This window comes from Macrobrachium rosenbergii, chromosome 3 (genome assembly GCF_040412425.1).
Source record: "Macrobrachium rosenbergii isolate ZJJX-2024 chromosome 3, ASM4041242v1, whole genome shotgun sequence".
NCBI classification, from domain to species: domain Eukaryota; kingdom Metazoa; phylum Arthropoda; class Malacostraca; order Decapoda; family Palaemonidae; genus Macrobrachium; species Macrobrachium rosenbergii.
Genome location: NC_089743.1, coordinates 58,162,124 through 58,185,273, shown reverse-complemented (window position 1 = coordinate 58,185,273; position 23,150 = coordinate 58,162,124). Strand labels below are relative to the sequence as shown.

Genomic DNA, 23,150 nt, shown 5'->3' with positions numbered 1-23,150 from the left:
CATTTTGTCTGACTTTAAGTGGCTTTTAGAGTGATGTTCCTCCTGAATCGTCAGGGCAATTGGCTCTCTTCTATTCCAGTTCTAAAAAGGCAACTTCCTCAATAGTTTTTTTGAACGGCCTTCTGTTTAACTCACTGCGTTATGAGGGATAAGATTTTTATTGCGCATACTATTAGTAAAGCAAAGGTGAGAAAAAGAAAGAAAAATTGGATGATGTCTCCTTTGTCACTCCGATGGGCGACTGACTTTTCTATCGGGCCCAATGTTAGAGAGAATAAATAGTTCATCTTGCATAAAAACGGTGAATCGAATGTTTTGAAATTGTCAGAAAGTAGAATATCAAAGGAAAACGTGAACTTTGAATTTTTATGTTGTTAGAAAGTCACCTGTCTTGAAAGCTATTTTTTAATTTTGCTATGATGAGGAAAACTGGCGTCTGTTACATAAAAGAAGACACGTTAAAGCCATAAATCAAAGCGTTAGAGTAACCTTAGAACTTGCAAAAAACCGTTGCATCTATATTTACACAAAGAAATGCAGCTGTCTACGAACAACTTCCTGGACTCGCATGTGGAAGGCTCATTTTAAGTCGAATCATTTTATGTGCGTATGTGTTGTGGTCGTTTTCATACTAGTGCAGCTGTTTTGCCCTAGGATGTTATATTTAAAATTATGTTGTTTATTTTCAAGTCAGAGGGAGGATTGAAGTCTAGTGTATTTGTTGCTTTGTCTCAAGATCATTGCTTACTGTATTTTCATCAATTTAGAAGTGCTGGAATTACTCTCTCTCTCTCTCTCTCTCTCTCTCTCTCTCTCTCTCTCTCTCTCTCTCTCTGAGAACAGTATGTACTTTTCTTTATATTTAGAACATGAATGTACAGTACGGTTATGGAAGAAGAAGAATGATACTGGTACTCTCATGAACCTTACAATGTTCTGCTTACATGGTAGTAGATAACCGAGACTGTCAAGAATGTTTAGGCAGGCCCACGGTCTAGGTATACACCTAGACCGTGGGAAGGCCTATAGCAGACTGGACGGTAAATGGTTTGTTTGGATGACCATATCGAGTAGTTAGGCGACGTCGTTTATGAATGACTTCGTCTGCTAGGAAGCATGACCATAAATGTAAATTATTTTGATAATTACGGTGGCCCTGGATTGTTTACGCTTGATGAGCGTAATGAGCTGATGGCGTTTAAATATGACAGCAACTGAAATTGAACCGTGAACGTTGATTCTACCTCCATTGTCGCATCCTTTCTTCCAACAGCGTTGTTTGATCTCTAACCATTACTTTTAGTACGACTGTGGGGTTGTCTGAGTTTCGCCATGTCCCCTTGGAAGTATAACTCATGCCCCGAAGGTGGGAAACTGCCCTCTGTCGTCTTCGCATTGGCCATACTCCTTTAACACATGAGTTTTTAATGACGGGCAGGCCTTGCCCATGCTGTGAGGATTGCTTAGTCCCCTTGACTGTACAGTAAGAGTTCTTTGGCTGAGTCGGTTGAGCTTCAGACTGTCATTCGATGGGCCGGAGTTCAATTCCCGCGACCGGCTGATGAAGAGTTAGAGGAATTTATTTCTGGTGATAGAAATTCATTTCTCGCTCTACTGTGGTTCGGATTCCACAATAAGCTGTAGGTCCCGTTGCTAAGTAACCAATTGGTTCTTAGCCACGTAAAATAAGTCTAATCCTTCGGGCCAGCCCTAGGAGAGCTGTTAATCAGCTCAGTGGTCTGGTAAAACTAAGGTATACTTACTTTCGATACCTCTCTGAAGCTCGGGGTGTGGATGGTGGGTACATCCTTGCCAAGATCCTTGGAGAGGATGTGAGGTATGATGCTTGTGTCATTTTCAGATATATTTTAGAAGCTGGAGTTTTACATAAAATATAATTTTTATTTCCTACAGCTTTTAATTATATATTATAAGTATGCTACACTATGTAGTCCTTTAATTGGCATCGGCGTCATTGACCATAGAAGTCACGACGCCTCATAACTTACAATCATTGATTCATTCATTTCTGGATCTCTTTATCCTTAATGTTTAACCACTACAACCCCTCTTTTCACTGTCTTAATCTTGAATGGCTGAAAGTGCCCCAGTACTTGCCTTTGATAGCTTGAAGTTCATCACTCAATCCATTAATCAGACATTGGAACAGTATTTCATTATGAGTGTGCATGAAAGTAAATTACAGTCGTTTATGCCTGACTTCCCTGATTTAGGACTCTTAAGGAACAATTTTGTAGAGTGGCCATTAAATAGTGTTTGTTGGTTATCGCTTCCGCATGTTGGCCATCACGCACGCCTTGAGGGTTTAGTTACCATCGTAGTTGAGCACACCGTCTTCTGCATTCTGAAGAACTTCCCATCTGAATGGAACAGTCATAAATGTAGCTCAGGGTTTGTTTGTTAATGTTTGTGTTGCCGTGCATACACTGACAGATATATCTTTTATGATAATCAGACCCTGTTGGTAGCAAGGATATGATTGGCGCGTTTGTGGAAGGGAAAAGTATAGGTGAGTGAGAGAGTAAATGTAGAAAACTTTAAGAGGAACAGAAGTGAAAGACGGCGAGGGAGTTTTCTAAGATAAAAACAAGTTGATAAAATTATCATAGAGAAACAGCAAGACAAAGAAACCGGCGTTACGCAGCAGTAGACGTGAAAATAACCAATGTACTTTGTAAAATCTGCATGAAAAATCGTTGGTAAAAAAGTGAGGAAAATGAAGGAACTCGAAAATTAGAAGGTAAATATAAATTTCCTTATTACATTTGTGTAAGTAAACGAATAACTGTATGAGATGGAACACTCCTACTTCCTGGTATGAATTCTCTCCTTTTGTCCTCTTCTGTTTTCGCGACACTCGCAAAATTGAATTGTGGAATATGATTCACTGATGTCCAGCGACCACTTCCTGCTTTTGTACTGTTTTCGACTTTGGACGCGGAAAGAATTTATCTTTTAACACTAGGCACTCTGTCTCTAGTTCATCAGAAACCTTTTGGTCAACCCTTTTGCACGTGGCCTTACAATTTACCTGGAAGTATCACCTAGCAATTGGCGACTTCCTAACAGACTTCTCTCTCTCTCTCTCTCTCTCTCTCTCTCTCTCTCTCTCTCTCTCTCTCTCTCTCTCACTTTTTCTACAGACCGTGTTTTGGCCCTTGTTTTTGAACATCCCTGTTATTGCCCCGTTTCGGTACGTGGAATGAGATTTTTTTTGACCAGCACTGTTATTACCACGTTCGGCTCGACGGAGGGCTAGGGAAAGGTGTGATTGTCCTTTTGTCCGAGGTAATGCTATGAAGGTCACATACATCGTACAGTACACACACACACACACACACGTTCGCGTGCGGTTCCTTTGAACAAGTTTATAAGGCCACTGACTTTGAAAGCAAGCTTCCACTGAATAGAATGCCTTTGATTATAAGCTACTCCCAGGGTGTAGTGAGTTTGGCAATGGGTCATTTATGGCATGCTACTGGTATTAAAACTAAGGAAGTCATTCTTGTAAAATTAAGAATAAAACAAGTAAAAAGTGCGCCGGCTTCATCGGCGCAATCGAGTTTTCTGTACAGCTTATAATCAAGGCCACCGAAAATAGATCTATCTTTCGGTGGTCTCGGTATAATGCTGTATAGTCACGACCCGTGAGTCTTTAACCACGGCCCGGTGGTGGCCTGTTATATTGTTGGCAGATGCACGATTATGGCTAACTTTAACATTAGATAAAATAAAAACTACTGAGACTAGAGGGCTGCAATTTTGTAAGTTTGATGGCTGGAGGGTGGATGATCAACATACCCATTTGCAGCCCTCTAGCATAAGTAGTTTTTAAGATCTGAGGGCGGACAGAAAAAAATGCGGACGGACAGACAAAGCCGGCACAATAGTTTTTTGTAACAGAAAACTAACAAGAATATCTTTACATAATAACTAGAATGCATTTGCATAATTTCTGCCTAGGGAAGCACAGCATGACAGATAAAATAATTTTGAGTTTATGGCACTCCGTTGTTTCCCATTCGTAGCCATACCCTCAAAATGAACAAATAGTATAGCCATTAGTTATAACTTAAAACTCTGTTATCATCATGGACATGGCTTGGTTTCGATGCTAAGTACAGGATATGAATTCGAAGGGAATACGTTCAGAGTTAAAATCAATTCGTTTCTCTTCTAATGAGTGAATGCTCAGAGTTGAACGGGATAGAATAGATAAACTCAAGCTCGGCTGTTGGCCTGTGACCTCCGTTGCGTTGCATTGTCAACAAATACGCAGATTATCAAAACCTTCATAACTTTGTAAGGTACCGTACTGTCAGATTTTAACATTTTCAATGTCTGAATTTTGCATGCGCAGCCAAATAACGCAGAAAGTATATTATACCTTTTAGTGCTGGTTAATCTGTGATTGTCATCGTTTCAGTTCTTTTAGAAATATATAGAGAATGATCTTGATTATGAGGTTTAATATGCGGCGACCTTTTACTGCACTTCCGTTCATACTCTCTTTCTTCGGTCTTGCTGTCCACCCTTTCCCAACAATTATTTCAAAGTGCAACTGCGATGTTTTCCCCTGCTACACCTTTCAAACCTCCTTTACTCTCAATTTACTTTTCAGTGCTGAATAACCTTATAGGTCCCAGCGCTTGTTCTTTGGCCTAAATTTTATATTCCTTCCTTCCTTATACTATGAGGGGACGTGCGTTAAATCGGGTGTGCACCTCTAATCTTGCACGAGATTTCCTTATTATAGGAATTGCATATTACATAATTTATTGCACTTCTGTCGTTAATATTATAATCGTCCTTAACGTGTCGCCCTATGATGTTCGAGAATTTGAGTGTCGTGATACTGTCTTTGTTCATGATGATATACTGTAGGTGATTTTGCCATGTGCTGTGATAATTGCATAATTGTATTAAGGCAGTATGAAAGTAAGAGATTAAAGAATAAAAGGGGAGCTGAGTAGCGGAGAAAGCCCCACGAACGTGTATCATTTGATATATCTTTAATTTCGAATGATATATATATACATATATATATATATAGTATATATATATATATATATATATATATATATATATATATATATATATGCACACACACACACACTAGCTGACCAACCCCACACTGCCCGGGAAAACTCTGAATGGCAGTCTACGTGTAGGGGGAGGGAATAGGGCAAGGGGAGGAGAAGTGGAAGGGGTAGGGAAGGGAGGAGGAAAAGGGGGCGGGGTTTGTGTTGAAGGTCCGCCTGACAATTCTACTTTTTTCACGCGAACGTTCACCCTTCGAACAGATGTGTGAACTGACAGACGTTATTGAGGTGACTACCCTTTTTATCCAGGTAGTACAATTCTGTCTGTTCCTTTTATCCAGGTATTACTGTGGTGACTGTCCCATTAATCCAGTTATTACTGTACTGTGTGACACCTTTAAACATGTATTACTGTCACCATTGACCATGTATTTTGTACTGTCTGTCCCTTTTATCCAGATATTACTGTGGTAACTGTCCCTTTTATCCTGGTATTATTGTTCTGTCTGTTGCTTTTATCCAGGTATTACTGCAGTGATTGTCCCTTTTATCCAGGTATTACTGTGGTGACTGTCCCTTTTTTCCAGGTATTATTGCACTATCAGTCACCATTAACCAGGTATTACTGTTCCGTCTGTCCCTTTTATCCAGGTATTACTGTGGTGACTACCCCTTTTATCGAGATATTACTGTGGTGACTGTCTGTTTCATCAAGGTATTACCGTTCTGCCTGTTCCTTCTATCCAGGTATGACTGCGGTGTCTGTCCATTTTATCCAGGTATTACTGTGTTGACTGTCCCTGTTATCCAGGTACTATTGTGGTGACTGCCCCTTTTATCCAAATATTACTGTGGTGACTATCACTTTTATCCAGAAATTACTGTGATGACTGTCCCTTTTATACAGGTGTTACTGTGGTGACTGTTCCTCTTATCCAGGTATTACTGTAGTGACTGCCTCTTTTATCCAGATATTACTGTGGTGACTTTTATCCAGGTATTACTGTGGTGTCTGTCCCCTTTATCCATGTATTACTGTTCTCTCTGTCCCCTTTAACCAGGTATTACTTTGCTCTGTCCCTTTTATCCAGATATTACTTTGGTGACTGTCCGTTTTATTCAGATATTGCTGTGGTGACTGTCCCTTTTATCCAGGTATTACTGTTGTGTCTGTCCCTTTTATCCAGGTACTATTGTGGTGACTGTTCATTTTATATAGGCATTACTGTGGTGACTGTCCCTTTTATCCAGATATTACTGTGCTGACTGTCACCTTTAACCAGGTATTACTGTTCTCTCTGTCCCATTCATCCAGGTATTACTATGGTGACTGTACCTTTTATACAGGTATTACTGTGGTGTCTGTCCCTTTTATCCAGATATTACTGTGATGACTGTCCCTTTTATCCATGTATTACTGTTCTGTCTGTCCCTGTTAACCAGGTACTGCTATGCTGTCTGTCCCTTTTATCCAGATATTACTGTGGTGACTATCCCTTTTATTCAGGTATTGCTTTGGTGACTGTCCCCTTTATCCAGGTATTACTGTGCTGTCTGCCCCTCTTATACAGGTATTATTGTGGGAACTGGCCATTTTATCCAGGTATTACTGTGGAGACTGTCCCTTTTATCCAGAGATTACTGTGCTGACTGTCACCTTTAACCAGGTATTACAGTTCTAGGCTATCTGTCCCTTTTATCCAGATATTACTGTGGTGACTGTCCCATTCATCCAGGTATTACTATGGTAACTGTCCCTTTTATCCAGTTATTACAGTGGTGACTGTCCCTTTTATGCTGGTATTACTGTTCCGTCTGTTCCTTTTATCTAGATATTACTGTGGTGACTGTCCCTTTTATCTAGGTATTACTGTGGTGACTGTCCCTTTTATCCAGGTATTACTGTACTATCTGTCACCTTTAGCCAGGTATTACTGTTCTGTCTGTCCCTTTTATCCAGGTATTACTGTGGTGACTGTCCCTTTCATACAGGGATTACTGTGGTGACTGTCCCTTTCATCCAGCGATTACTGTGGGTGTTGTCCCTTTTATCCAAATATTACTGTGGTGACTGTCCTTTTTATCCATGTTTTACTGTAGTCTCTGTCCCTTTTATCTAGCTGTTACTGTGATGATGTCCGTTTTATCCACAAATTACTGTGATGAAATGTCCCTTTTATCCAGGTATTATTGTAGTGACTGTCCCTTTTATCCTGATATTACTGTGGTGATTGTCCCTGTTATTCAGGTGTTACTGTGGTGTCTGTCCCTTTTATCCAGGTATTACTGTGATGACTGTCCCTTTTATCCATGTAATACTATGCTGTCTGTCCCCTTTATCAAGGTATTACTGTGCTGTCTGTCCCTTTACCCAGGTATTGTTGTGGTGATTGTCCCTTTTATCCAGATATTACTATGGTGACTGTCCTTTTTTTACAGATATTTCTGTGCTGACTGTCACTTTTAACTAGCTATTACTGTTCCTGTCTGTCCCTATTAACCAGATATTACTATGGTGACCGTCGCTTTTATCCAGGTATTAGTATGTTGACTGCCCCTTTCATCCAGGTATTGCTATAGTGACTGTCCCTTTTATCCAGGTATTACTGTGCTGCCTGTCCCTTTTATCCAGATATTACTGTGGTGACTGTCCCTTTCATCCAGGTATTACTGTGGTGACTGTCCCTTTTATCCAGGTTTTACTGTGGTGACTGTCCATTTTATCCAGATATTTCGGTGGTGACTGCCCCTTTTATCCAGATATTATGGTGCTGTCTGTCCTTTTTATCCAGATATTACTGTGGTGACTGTCCCTTTTAGCCAGATATTACTGTGGTGACTGCCCCCTTTATCCAGATATTACTGTGGTGACTGCCCCTTTTATCCGGGTATTACTGTGGTGACTGTCCATTTTATCCAGATATTTCTGTGGCGACTGTCCATTTATCCAGTTATTACTGTGCTGTCTGTCACCTTTAACCAGGTATTACTGTGATGTCTGTCCATTTTATCCAGATATTACTGTGGTGTCTGTCCCTTTTATCCAGATATTACTGTGGTGACTGCCCATTTTATCCAGATATTACTGTGCTGTCTGTCCCTTTTATCCAGATATTACTGTGGTGACTGCCCCTTTTATCCAGATATTACTGTGGCGACTGTCCCTTTTATCCAGATATTACTGTGGTGACTGCCCCTTTTGTCCAGATATTACTGTGCTGTGTGTCCCTTTTATCCAGGTATTACTGTGGGACTGAAAAGCATTTTCAGTAATATATTTCTATGGGCTCGAGTACATGAAATAAGGTATGATAAACCTGCAGAGTTTATTTACCACATACGTTGCAAAGGGAAGAGGTGGGGGACGGGTTTTGAAACCTACCCTATTATCTAAGCAGTTCGGATTTCTGTAGCACAGAAAATTATATACATACGTACAAACAACGTTACATACATAGAAACATTCACTTTTATAAATAAGATATATATACATATATATAAAAAAAATATATATATATATATATATATATATATATATATATATATATATATATATATATATATATATATATATATATATATATATATATATATGTGTGTGTGTGTGTGTGTTTATGTATGTATGTTTGTGTGTATGTGTAGTGTGTATGTGTATGCATATATGATAGATACCACAAAATTATCACCTGATATTTCTTTGCTCTCTGTGCGGTAAGCCAGAAAGAGCCATTTAATATCGAATTTTATTGACTTCGGTTAATCCAATTCTGTATCGTTTAGTTTATATAGTTCAGAAGTAATTAAAATTTAGTCTGTAATATTTTCGTAATTTTTTCTTACGAACAGGTTTTAATATCTTACATGAATTTCTATTATTATCGTAATACATTTTTGTGTAGTGACATACTTTGCACTTCATGTTATTAAAATGATGGGCTTCTAACTGATGTAGATTGTTTGAAAGATAGATTTATTGGCTTTTGGTGAGAAATGTAGTGATGAAATGTCGAAGCGTTTGGTGGGACATTCTACATTCATGTCTCAAATGATGGGCGATAATTATTTGATAATTTTTAGTGGTCATAATGGGTTACATGTAGCCTATACATAAGGTTCAAGTATGAACGTTAAATTAAAATTTGTGGGCGAATACATCAGATTGAAACGTTGAAAAGTCCAAGACCCTATTTTTTCATGAATATCTTTTGAATTTTCAAGGTTCCAATATTTTGCTTTAAACATTCATTATCAGTTTTAAATTTCCAAGCTCAAAATAGATATTCAGTCAAAAATACTGTTTGATTAGGTAAACATGATGTTTGAATACTTCGTGAATTTTTTTTGGTTATATCATAACCTCAGAACCTTGCGTCCAGACATTATTCTGCAAAAATACCCTCTGGTTTCGTGCTTTTGAAGGATGAATAACCTACCTATAATAATAAAATCCAAGTGGGTCTTGTTTGTCCGGCCCGGTTTGGGGCCAGGGTAGGTAGGGGATCGGGAGGGTAGGGAGACATGACACATCCACCCTCCTCCTGCAAACCTGTTTGTCCGTCCCAAGTGAGGGCGGGGTAGGTATGGTGTCAGGAGGATAGGAGACATGACTGGCAGCGCCAGGTTCCAGCACAGCGTAGCATGCTGTCAAGCTCGTAAGAAATATAGTTGGAATGATTCAATGCCCAGATTCGAGAGTTAACTCAGAAATGTAAGTAGATAAGGTTCGAGATTGAATTTTATTGTAGAATTATTATTTGGTTTGTATCATTGTCTTTTTGTAAGTATCAGCACAGGTACTTTTCTTCGTCTTCTTTTGCTTATTATCTTGTTGTTCAGTGTAGAGGTAGATTATTATTTAAGTGGTATCTTGCATAGAAATCATTATTGAGTGATTTTTTTGTGACAAGTCCCTTCCATTAGGACTCTGCCGTGTTTCCGAATAATCAGGTTAATCGTAATTTTTGTGTTTAATTTGATTTTTATGTAGAGATGGAATCATTTATTATACTGTAAATAATGCCAAAAGGCTCGTTGTCTTTGGTGTGTGTATGGTCTCGTTTTGGGAGAAAGAGAAAAAATAAATATTTTTTTATTTGAACTTATTTTTTAAAGCAGAAAATATTCTGCCAATACATCAACACAGGATATCTATTTAGGAAATATCTGATAGTTGTCTGTTCAGTTAATATTAGATAAAGAATTTCGTTGTCTGTTCAGGTAATATTAGATAAAGAATTTCGTTGTCTGTTCAGTTAATATTAGATAAAGAATTTCGTTGTCTGTTCAGTTAATATTAGATAAAGAATTTCGTTGTCTGTTCAGTTAATATTAGATAAAGAATTTCGTTGTCTGTTCAGTTAATATTAGATAAAGAATTTCGTTGTCTGGTCAGTTAACATTAGATAAAAAATTTCGTTGTATGTTCAGTTCATATTAGATAAAGAATTTCGTTGTCTGTTCAGTCAATATTAGATAAAGAAATTCGTTATTTGTTTATAATTGAAGAGTGGTATATTTTAACTAATAAAAGTAAGTACTTCAGCTTTCCACTAATAAAAGTAAGTACTTCAGCTTTCCATATCGTTGCAGTTTCAGGGCATATTTTGAGCTTTTGATAACAATTATTTATGCTGCAAAGTGAACTGCCACTATAATGACAGGTGGTACATTAGAACGTTTATTCTCATACTGTTATTACTCTGCTGGTGGATGACATTTCAGTTAATTTCAAAACTCCTTCTCAGACTTAATTATTTTTTCCCAGTTATATGTCCCTCCTTTTGTTGGCAATTGCAGGCCTCTTACTGTGAATGCTAAAAGTTACTTCATCTCTTTAAGTGCAGTAATATAAAACTTGATACTCTCCTGCAATCTCGGTGAAGTTACTCATGCTTTAGTCTGCTAAGCAGCCAGCCAGCTTGGGGCACTTCTGGTCTTTCGCCAGAGACTCATTGGCTCCGCGTGCCCCTAGGGTATGAATGTCCATTGGCATTGATTCGCTGCTGTGGTCGAGGGATTTCAACCAGTATCGTTTAAAATCAGTGCCACGTTGAGCTTCAGGCATGTCTGAATGCGATGTTTATCCCTCGCTGTTTCTTGGTATAGATGAAACAGAGTCAGGCCCTTGGCATTCTGTTTACGGGTGACTCAGTTCCTTAGATATAAAAGGAAATCTTAATCCATGTTATATCTGATTTTCCGTCTGTAATGCTGTATAATGCAGTTATCATAGAAAAACTAGAAATACCCATTGTTATAGTTTTAATGGTAATTTTGTACAGCTCTACAAAAGTTGATAAAAGTCTTAGGAATCTGTTTACTGCAGCCATGCTCTATTTCTGGTAACTGTATTGTCTTGGTTTTGAGGTTTACAATGTAATGTCTTTAATGAAGTGGATTTAAACTAATAATGATAATGCAATGTAAATGATTAATGAACTTCTTGCTACTGTTGCCACCATTAGTAAAGTTTTAGAATTTCTGAACCAGTTTTGCACAGTTTTAGTTTTCTGTAAAAGAAAACTATTGAGATGGCTATTTGTCTGTCCGTCCACACTTTTTCTGTCCGCCCTCAGATCTTAAAAAATATGAGACTAGAGGGCTGCGAATTGGTATGTTGATCATCCGACCTCCAGTTATCAAACATACCAAATTGCAGCCCTCTAGCCTTGATAGTTTTGATTTTATTTAAGGTTAAAGTTGGCCATGATCGTGCGTCTGGTACCGCTATAGGTGGCAACAACACAGGCCACCACTGGGCCATGACCGAAAGTTTCATGGGCCGCAGCTGAGAGTTTCATACAGCATTATACGCTGTACAGAAAACTCGATTGCGCCGAAGAAACTTCGCGCCTTTTTTACTTGTTTCTTTATGCGTTCGATATTTACTCTTAAGGGAACATCCCAGGTACGGCTGAATGCTATGAACTTTTTTACTCGTTTTACATGATAGAAAATGGTAGTAGTCACTAAGCAGTTTCGTGCAGGGAAATCTCATGAGTCAGTTTCAATAAAAATACAGCCGAAAGTATGTTAAACAATGAAATCATTCCGACGGCTATTTTTACTGGTCGGAGAACCTTTTTTTTTTTTATTGCCCATGTGACAAGGAGGACTTTTGGAGTTTTCTTCACCCCCTTCTTTTATTGGCATTGTGTGTTACACATTCTGGTGTCCTATCTTTGGAGTTGTCAGTTATTCAAGGTTGGAATTTTGGTGACGGTAACGAAGTACATCACGATAACACCGCGCTTATTGAAGTAATTATTATTATAAAAATGACAATATATCCTCCCAACTTTCAGGTATTTTAGAAAGACTCCTTGCCTCCTGAATGCGATGAATAGCAACTTAGGCGTTTTAAGCTTTACTTCACTAGATACAAAATTCGCTTGATCAATTGTATTTTATAGTTGCTATTCAGTAGGTTCTAACTGTCTGTTGTCCAGTTTTTCAGTTAAGCCCAGAAGAGTATGAATATGTCCGCATTCGATCGTTTGTAAGTCACTTTTTGTGTTTATTCACAAGAGTGATTGTGCTACGTGCAAGGAATTTTGGGTCAGATGTAAGGACATTGAGTTACGCTAATGGTAACCGCCTTCCTTGAGGACTCGAACCGTCGATCATGAAGCAGTAGGTCGACTCATGGTCCATTTTGCTACCGGAGTTGAAAAAGGAGAGGAAACATTATTCTGTAGGCTGGTGGAGTAGGGCCATCAGTACACCTCACACAGTAGCCTACACACTAGGCTTTACTTAAGGTTCTTTGCAGCTTTCCTTAGCTGCAACTCCTTTCATTCCTTTTACTGTACTTCCGTTCATATTATCTTTCTAACATCTTACTTTGCACCCTCTCCTGACAGTTGTTTCACAGTGCGACTGCGAAGTCTTCCTCCTGTTACACCTTTAAAACTTTCTTTACACTCAATTTCCGTTTCAGCGCTAAGTGTCCTCATAGGCCCCAGGGCTTGGTCTTTGGCCTAAATTTTATATCCCAATTTATACTTTCCAATTCCAGGTTGTATATGCATGGTATCATAGTGGACACCACCGCGCCCATAACTTGATTTTATCCCCACTTAGGCTGCTAAACGCTTAAACTAGAGATAAAAATTTTATCTACAGAATCCGTACATCTTTGTTATGGCGTCGATCTCTCGGCACAAAGCGCGAGATTTTTTGTTTTATTTCGGTTTACATGGCGTCCTTATGCATTCATTTACGCAAATGTATGGTCATGAATATCATTTTAATGTTCTATTAAAAGAAACCTTTGACTATAAGATTTTAGAATATGGGAAACTGGCGTACTTTTCATTTTCACACGAATATTTTTATTCCAAGATTTTAGCATCAAATACCCTTTTTTCCATGTAAGAATTATGTGTTAACCTTTTATCATACCGGAAGTTACATTACTAGTCAGTGAAATTAACCAACAGATCCAAAAGTCAGTTGAGGGAAACTGCTGTCTTGTTTTCCATAACCCAAAACTAGTGGTAAACGCTTGGGAGGAACTGCAGCAAGTCGAACATCTGCAAAAGCGGCAGATAATTATTCCATAGCGATGTGCCTTGGTTTGAGAGTCATCATTTTAAGAATTCGTGAAGGTTACGATTTATAGCCTATTTACTTATGAATTATTATTTTCGAAATTGAATTTGTAATATGTAAAAGTTGATCTAGAAAATGACGTCACTTTAGAATTCCCAAAATCCGTGTCAAATAGTTGGGGGAAAATGGTAATGCACAGGATTTCTGTAAAGTTGCTAAGCTACTCTTCAGTTATATGGTCAGTCTTGAAAGTACGGATGACTGTAGTTTAGGCATAGGTATTTTGGATGAAGAAATGAAAGATGACGTAAGGATACCGTAGAATTTCAACTTTTATATTGCTTACTGAAAACCAATCAAATCTTATAGTGAAATACAAAATTAAGATTTCTAGTTTCTTGTGGTGAATATACTTGTTTATGTAAATGTTTTCATAATTAAAAAACTGAATCCATTTTCTTTAGTTTGTTGCTATTTTTTTTTTTTTAAATTCGTTTTTCTGATTTACATATAACTTGCTGCGAGCGTGAAACATCAGTTGTGACGTTTCTGGTAAAACATTTGCGTGGTAGTTAAGAAAATGGGCTCTTCATGAGCGGGTCAAGTTCCGCTCGCATTTTCTCCAGATGTGACCAGCCTGGGACCTTTCCCTGAAAAAAAGCGGAACGCCATGTCTTAAAAACTAACCACAGAATTTTCTTGAAAATAATCTCATTACGTTTCCCACACCCAAATTAGTAGCAACTCCTCTCCCTAACTTAACTTTACCTAGCCTGGGGGCATGGCAAAAAAACCGGGGCTGGTACAATACTACAGTAGTATACATCTCGGGAATATGCGTCCGCTCAGTAAATTTTTTTTTTTTATGATTACCTCAAACGGGTTTTGAAAAGTAATAACGGCTAAAATTCCTCGAATAAATGTTAGCTCTTGACTTGAATTGGATGTAAGTAAAGGTAAATTGGTCATCGCCGTGTATTTTTCAGGTGATGGGGGCCATAACTTACCAAAAGAAAAACCTTCCTTACCATATTTCTGTCCCGTATGGGGTTAGTGTCATCAGTGCACCTCACACGGTTCACTGTACGCATTAGGCCTACTTAGGTTCTTTGCAGCGTCCCTTCGGCCCCAAGCTGCAACGCTTTTCATTCCTTTTACTGTACCTACCTTCGTATTCTCTTTCTTCCATCTTACTTTCCACCCTCTCGTATAAATTGTTTCAATGTTATTTTCAGCGATGAATGACCTCATAGGTCCCAGCACTTGGCCTTTGGCCTAAATTATATACTTCATTCTCTATGTTTTTGTGAAATATATATATATATATATATTTTTGAAATGATCTATTAGCAGTGGTGCAGTTCTCATGAAAAGACATTTGTACCTCTCTCTCTCTCTCTCTCTCTCTCTCTCTCTCTCTCTCTCTCTCTCTCTCTCTCTCTCTCTCTCTCTCTCATAAAAGGGCTTTGAAAAATTCGTTTAATTATCTAGATGGTAATTACTGATGCCTTAATTTTCTTCAACAGTTGCATATATCTAGTTAGTATGAACATTGAAACTCACAATCATTGTACATCGGATTCAGTGATGGTTTATGCATGGCAGTTGCGACCTATTTCTTATCTAAAGTTCGAAGTCATAGCCAAAGTCAAATTCTCATTTGACCTTTGACCTCTCATTATGATCTCGAACATTACCTTGAACTCCCTGTAATGCCTCACTAATGATTCCTTACGGAAAAATGAGGAAGTGAACAATTTTGCAGCTTAGCATTTGATGCTGTTTAGGAGAAGGGATGCATTCAATAACAGACACAATCACTTTTTTCAAAGTGTTTGTGTGTATATATATATATATATATTTACAATGTGTGTGTGTATATATATATATATATATATATATATATATATATATATATATATATATATATATAAATGTAAGTGTGTTTGTATATATATATGTATACATACATATATGTATATATACTGTATGATTATTATCATAATGTATATATATATATATATATATATATATATATATATATATATATATATATATATATATATATATATATATATATATATATATATATATATATATATATATATATATATATATATACTGTATGATTATTATCACTTTTGTACGTGATTCATTTATCACACATTAACACAGGTGAAAAATAAGAGACGGGGTGTAGGTCCTGACCGGTTTCGACTTTATTTCCAAGCCACTGACGAAGGAAATATTTTTCACCTGTGGTAATGTGTGATATGTACTGTATATATATAATATATATATTGTAAATTTTTTCAGTATGCATGTTTCCTCCTGTTATTGTAATGATGGCGATAGAAGGGTGCAGCCTTGTTGTATCTCAGCCCCACACCCCTTAGATAGACTTGTGGTTAAGTGGAATAAGTCACTTTCACCCATTTGCTAGCCCAAATAGATCTATGTTTGGTTCCTGGTGAGGGTAGATACTCTCATCACATGATGTTCTTTTTTATTGTAAGTTATTCCCAGTCTAGTGTATTATGAATTTAATATTAATGGGTTGTTTGTGTCTTAATTATATATATATATATATATATATATATATATATATATATATATATATATATATATATATAAATATATATATATATATATATATATATATATATATATATATATATATATATATATATATATATATATATATATGTATATATAGATGCGTGTGTTGTATGCATGTACACAATTTTCAGGGTGTACCGAAGGTTTTGTTGTATATTTGCGCACACAGTGTACTTATACATGTACGTATGCACATGTAAATATACATGGAGTTCTTTAAAGATGGTCTCTGTAAGTCTGTACACTTTGCAGTTTGTAATGGGCTGATGGGCAAAATGAGGTCGTATCACGTAGCGCTTGTTTTGCGTCGCATCCTATTTCAGATTGTCTTTTCTTAGTATACAGTAATATTCTCTAGGCAAATAATTTTCTGGGATTGCAGCTTGTCTGCACCCTTTTGCTTTTCCCGTCTTGTCTCGGTTTTATTCTTTTTATGGTAGGTTTTTGTGGATATCTGGAAAGGTTTTATTTTGTTAATCAACTGATCGAAAGAGTCTGCGTTTTTACCAATATATTAATAATCCGTTACATAAATGACTGTCCTTTCTATGGCGGAATATTATTATAGTTTTCCGTTGCGCTTTGTTATTATTGCATTTTATTTCTATTATACGTTTTCGAAAATCACAGCGGCACAGAAAATATATTTTGTTCGTCAGTCTCCCACGAACGATGAAAAGAATTACTGAATAAAGATTATTTCGATTCACTGAACTCCGCAGGGGGCTAGTGCCGTCAGTGCAGCTCATAGTAAGCACTGTAGGCATTACTAAAAGTTCTCTGCAGCGCCCCTTTGGCCCCTAGCAGCAACCCCTTTCACTCTTTTTACTGTACCTCCATTCATATTACCTTTCTTCCATCTTGTTATCCGCCCTCTCCTAACAAGGATTTCATAGTGCACCTGCGAGGTTTTCCTCCTGTTACACCTTTGGAACCTACCTACTCTTAAAATCCTTTCCGATGCTGAATGACCTCTTAGGTTCCAGTGCTTGGCCTTTAGCCTAAACTCTATATTCCATTCCTAAATGTCATTCGATTCATTGAACTGCTGACGTTATTCAAGACCATGAAACTATATATTTGTAAATTTTATATTTATATTTTCTTTCGCAGAGAGAATTTGTGTTGAGACAAGGTCTGTGCTACGGCTTCCGCGTGGGGCAAAGGTAAGCCTCACTCTCGTCACTTACAGTATAGTAAAATACATAAGTCCAAGTTCGATATTCGTTTGTCCGCTTGTTATTTGTTAAATGCTAGAGGGAAATTGATTTTTCAATCATTTATTTATGTATGACTGTTAGTTATTATTAGTATGGTATTATGATAAGATATTGTTATTAATTTTACTCGTTGACCCAAAATGATACACGCTATTTTGATAGTCACATTTTTTTTACTGTTGTTTCTGTATTTGTCTATATTTTATGTGTTTTTCTTATAGACTATGTTTTCAGTCCGGTACATTTCTCTTTAGAGAAAATTTTCTTCCTACTTAATTTACTTCGTTTTTTGCCCATTTCGTTTTGCTAAAATTTCTTTTTCTTTAGACATTACTGATTTTTATCCAGTCTCAAGTCATTTAAGTTTAATGTGAAGCGTGCGCGGAGGGAAGGGAGGGAAAAGTAATTTCACAGAGGGAGAGAGAATTTGGCTGTTGGAGATTTGCATGAGGCGTGTCTTTGAGGAATACATGTTTATCAGTCACTATTTATTTTGATTCAAAAGACAAATGAGGCTTAACTCCAGAGGATAGAGCAAGCCGTTCTCAAGTAAAGGAGGAGAGGTTATAGGGAAACCCCAAGTGAGCCCCCTTTGCGCAGAGGTCTTACTAGGAAAACAATGTTGTGACTACTAAAAACTTTCTGTTGTTCGTCAGCTTCTTATATCTGTAGAGAAAATAATATTAGTGCCAATTGCTTCAGATAATTTAGTTTTGCCTTTGCTGGGATATTGTTTACATTTTTGGGTGACTGAAGCATCACAGGATCTGAATCTTCTGGATAAAATTGTTCTAAGTAAAGGTTCCCATTTATCGGATAATTGGAGTGATGGTCAATCAAGACCTTAGTCGGAAGACATTTTTTGGCCCTCTCCTATAAGTTTTGTCGCAATAGAATCATTCCTTGCACCTTCAGTACTTGTGCTTTTTGAAGTAGTTTTTCCTATATTCGTATTGCAGAGCGTCACAGTCCTTGTTCTGTCAAAATGTCACGATACCACACTGTCTAGTGCCATCGGTCCATTATTCCCAGTGCAGCTAAACTTTCAAAAGAGGCTTTGTCAGGGATGTTGATGGTTAGAATTGAGAGGGTGTCACTGATGATTCGTTGCACTATTGCTGTAACTTTTTCGCAGTTCAATAATTGCTTTTTTATATATTTGCTTTTGTATATATATTTGTTTAATTGGATTATTTTCTTTAAATTACACTACGGATTAACTCTAAGCATGTAAAGGACCCTATTGGTTTGTTTCAGATGATAATAGTATTAATAATGTGTTATGACAAGGATTAGAAATAGAGGTATAGAATAAAATAAGGGGGATATAAGTTCTTCAAAATAAGCAGTAAGACGTTGCATTACGCGCGTACAGCACGTAAAAGATTCCTCTGTACAGTTATGCAGGATATATCTGGTGTTAAATAATCTGCCCTACAATCATTTAAAACACTGGATAGTCGTAACGCTTGTTATTTTCGATTTTCTTTTTGCGCCTTAGTGAGAAGCAGCCATCGCTATGCCGCCTTCGTCCACGTCGGCATCGGCTTCCAGACTTGAAAAAAAGTTAGGTCAACGTTAAGATCTTGAATTTCTGTATGTTACTGTTTCGTTCAAAGTTTCAGTTTGGTAGTTGCAGTGTTATCCTAATGCACACATACGACATACATGCGCCAGTTTTCCATGAATCAGGGTTCTCTGTGCATCATGAAATGACAAGTTTTGCGTAAGACGATTTTTTCACATTTATTTTAATAGTTGCAATACTACTATGTTAGTTTACTCCTCTGACTATTTACAGGATGTTCATTATTTGCTGCTGGGGTAAAAACTCAGGGTCAGCATTCCTAGTGCATAAGGGAGGGATGAGGTCAGCATTAAGGCGCGGAAATTTCTGCGTGTTTTTGTTTCTTTTTAAGTTTTGGTTGAATGGTTGTGATGGCAAATTAGTGTACGCTTTCTACTACCCATCTGCATCAGTTGTCCTTCGGGTGCTAACCCACGGGCAGGCTTCTAAATGCATAATGAAATAACAGTATTAACTTGAAGATGATATTTCAGTGTTATATTATTTTGATCAAAATTGAGATGTCTTTTAGGTTAATTGTGCTATACATATTAAATTTCTTTTTGAGTAAATATGGAAAAAGGTCATTTCATCCATTCTCTGGGAGGAAAAATGTTGCATATGTTTGGGAACAGTTATTGTAGAAATTAAGTGAGTTGATTGTGTATAGATTACAAATGATAATTTCTGTCTGTGGGGTTAATGAGGTCTCCGTGGAAATGTTCAGAAAGCTGCAGTGCAGGAGCGTATGAGGCGATGTTGAGACGTATGATGTAAAAAGGTCTGAGACACCGTCAAATCTTTTCTTTAAATAAGTGTTTGATTGTCTCTCCCTCTTTCTGAGAGAGAGAGAGAGAGAGAGAGAGAGACGCTTCTTGTCATGAGAATTGCACCACTTCATAATAAATCGATTCTGAATGTAGAGAAAAATATATCGGAAGATAGTTTTTGTGCGAAACCACATAGCATCAGCGAAGTTTCTCTGAAGTGAACATCAGCTAGTTAGGAATTAATGTACGTGGTAGTTTGATATGGTTTCAACCTAAATGTAGTTTTAAAGAAATTTTGACGCAGACTACGCAGTTTAAATCTTGATGGAGATTAATAATAAAAAAATATACTGGTAGCGTTCCCTTTTTGTGAAAACGGAATATGTGAATCGAGTATATTTTAGTAGTGTACGCCTTCGTTTGATGAGGCGGCTAAGGGTAATTTGTAACAAACATTATTGGCCTTGAATTTCCCTTTTTTATGACAACATTGGCAACATTGTCCATTAGCAAGTTGAGCTTAGGATAAAATTTTGATATTATAATATTCATTGATGAAATAGGCGGAGGGAATTGTTTTTTTTTTATGATAATGTCGTTTGTTCATTGACAGAACTGACATAGGACAGTGTCTTCTAGGGACACATTTCATAAAGGATAATATGTCTCCTTTTTATAATAATGTTATATATAAATAAATTTGTCAAAGGATAATGGCGCTCTGCTGTGGCAAATTAACTTGAAGCTTTGCAACTTACAATCCTCAGGTAAAGTAATAAGGACAGAATCACAGGAATTCGTAATCATCTTTTCAATATACTTATTTTCTTGGAAGTGAACTCGTATTCCTCCGCCAAGCCATGGCAGAATTGCATAAGGAATAATTCCTCATTCCTGATTGGTTGGGGAGTTTGATGTACCGACCAATAGGGCTGGAGAAAGCTGTTGCTTTCCTCTGATCTGTATTGATCAGGAGGAACAATTCTCATGAAGGACATCATAGGAAGCCTGTTACTGTGAAGGACTCTCCCATAACACACACGCACGCACACACATTTTGAATTCGGTAAGGAACAGAAGGCTCCATAAGTACTACATACACAAATAATATATATACATATATATATAAATATATTATATATATATATATATATATATATATATTTTATATATATTATATATAAATATATATACATTTATATTTATATTTATATATACAGTATACATAAATATATATATGTGTGCATTTGTTTGTTTCTGTTTCTAGATCAGTTTTACATGCAGTAAGTATATTTATTATTATTATTATTATTATTATTGTTATTATTTTTTTTATGGTCTGTCACAGTCATCCTATTCGACTGGGTGGTTTTTATAGTGTGGGGTTCCGGGTTGCATCCTGCCTTCTTAGGAGTCCATCATTTTTCTCAGTATGTGCGCTGTTTCTAGTAGCACACTTTTCTGCATGAGTCCTGGAGCTACTTCTGCATCTAGTTTTTCCAGATTCCTTTTCAGGGATCTTGGTATCATACCTAGTGTTCCTATGATTATGGGTACAATTTCCACTGGCATATTCCATATCCTTCTTATTTCGATTTTCAGGTATTGATACTTATCAATTTTTTCTCTTCCTTCTCATCTACTCTGGTGTCCCATGGTATTGCGACATCAGTGAGTGATACATTCTTCTTGATTTTGTCAATCAACGTCACGTCTGATCTATTGGCACGTATCACCCAATCTGTTCTGATACCTTAGTCCCAGAGGATCTTTGCCTGATCGGTTTCTATCACTCCCTCAGGTTGGTGTTCGTACCTCTTATTACTGCAAGCTAGCTGGTGTTTCTTGCACAGGCTCCAGTGGAGGGCTTTTGCTACTGAATCATGCCTCCTTTTGTAACTATGTGGTTTATGGTCTCGTCTTTCATATTGCACTTCCTGCATATGGGTGAGATGTTATTTCCATCTATTGTTCTTTGGACATATCTGGTTCTTAGGGCCTGATCTTGTGTCACTGTTAGCATTCCTTCTGTTTACTTCTTGAGTTCTCCTCTCTGTAGCCATTGCCATGTTTCATCACTGGTCAGTTCTTTTGTCTGTCTCATGTGCTGTCCATGCGTTGGTCTGTTGTGCCATTCCTCTGTCCTGTTTTTCATTCTCCTGTGTCTGTATGTTTCTGGGTCTTTGTCTACTTTTATCAATCTTTCTTCCCATGCACTCCTTAGCCACTCGTCTTCACTGGTTTTCAGATATTGCCCCAGTGCTCTGCTCTTGATGTTGATGCAGTCCTCTATGCTTAGTAGCCCTCTCCCCCATTCCTTTCGTGTTGTGTATAGTCTGTCTGCATTTGCTCTTGGATGTAGTGCTTTATGCATTGTCATGTGTTTTCTAGTTTTCTAGTCTGTGCTGCAGAGTTCAGCCTTCATCCACTCCACTACTCCTGCACTGTATCTGATTACTGGTACTGCCTATGTGTTTATGGCTTTCGTCATGTTTCCGGCGTTGAGTTTTGACTTGAGTATCGCCTTAAGTCTCTGCATATATTCTTTCCTGATCGTGTCCTTCATCTCTTGGTGTTTTATATCCTCTCCTTCTATTGTTCCCAGGTATTTGTATCCTGTCTCATCTATGTGTTTGATGCTATTCCACTGTGGTAGCTTTATCCCTTCAGTTCTTGTTAATTTGCTTTTTTGTATGTTGACCAAGGTGCATTTTTCTATTCCAGACTCCATCCTGATTTCCCCAGATACAATCCTTACAGTCTGGATCAGGGTATCTATTTCCTTGATGCTCTTACCATACAGCTTGATGTCGTCCATGAACATCAGATGGTTAATTCTGTTGCCCCCTTTCTTGGGTTGGTACCCAGCATCCATCTTCTGCAGCACTTTTGTCATGGGAATCATGGCTACTACGAAGAGTAGTGGGGACAGTGAGTCGCCTTGAAAGATCCCTCTCCTGATGTTAACCTCTGCTAGTCTTATCCCAGAGCTTGTATGTACTGTATTCCAGTTGTGTATTTTATTTTTAAGGAAGCTGATGGTGTTTTCCTCTGCCCCATATATTTTCAGGCATTCTATTAGCCACATGTGCAGTATCATGTTGAAGGCTTTCTTGTAGTCAATCCATGCCATGCTTAGGTTTCTTCTCCTTCTCTTACTATTCTTCATTACCATTTTTTCTATTAGGAGCTGGTCTTTTGTACCCCTACACTTCCTTCTGCAGCCTTTCTGTTGGTTGGGGATTGTGTTTGTATCCTCTAGGTAGTTGTATAGCCTGTCACTGATGATACCTGTTAGTAACTTTCACATTATTGGTAGGCAGGTGATAGGACTGTAGTTAATTGCTATATTTCCCTT

At 37.4% G+C, this 23,150-nt stretch overlaps 1 protein-coding gene across 2 annotated transcripts in view; it reads left to right on the top strand.

Annotated features, from left to right (window-relative positions):
• The window catches only part of LOC136855945 (tRNA (guanine(6)-N2)-methyltransferase THUMP3-like), a 391,317-nt gene that overhangs the window by 12,942 nt on the left and 355,225 nt on the right, over window positions 1-23,150 (top strand). For both annotated transcript variants that reach the window (XM_067133504.1, XM_067133515.1), the window contains exon 2: window positions 17,349-17,401. The gene's annotated coding sequence lies outside the window, so the exon portion shown is untranslated. The remainder of the gene's footprint in view (window positions 1-17,348; window positions 17,402-23,150) is intronic.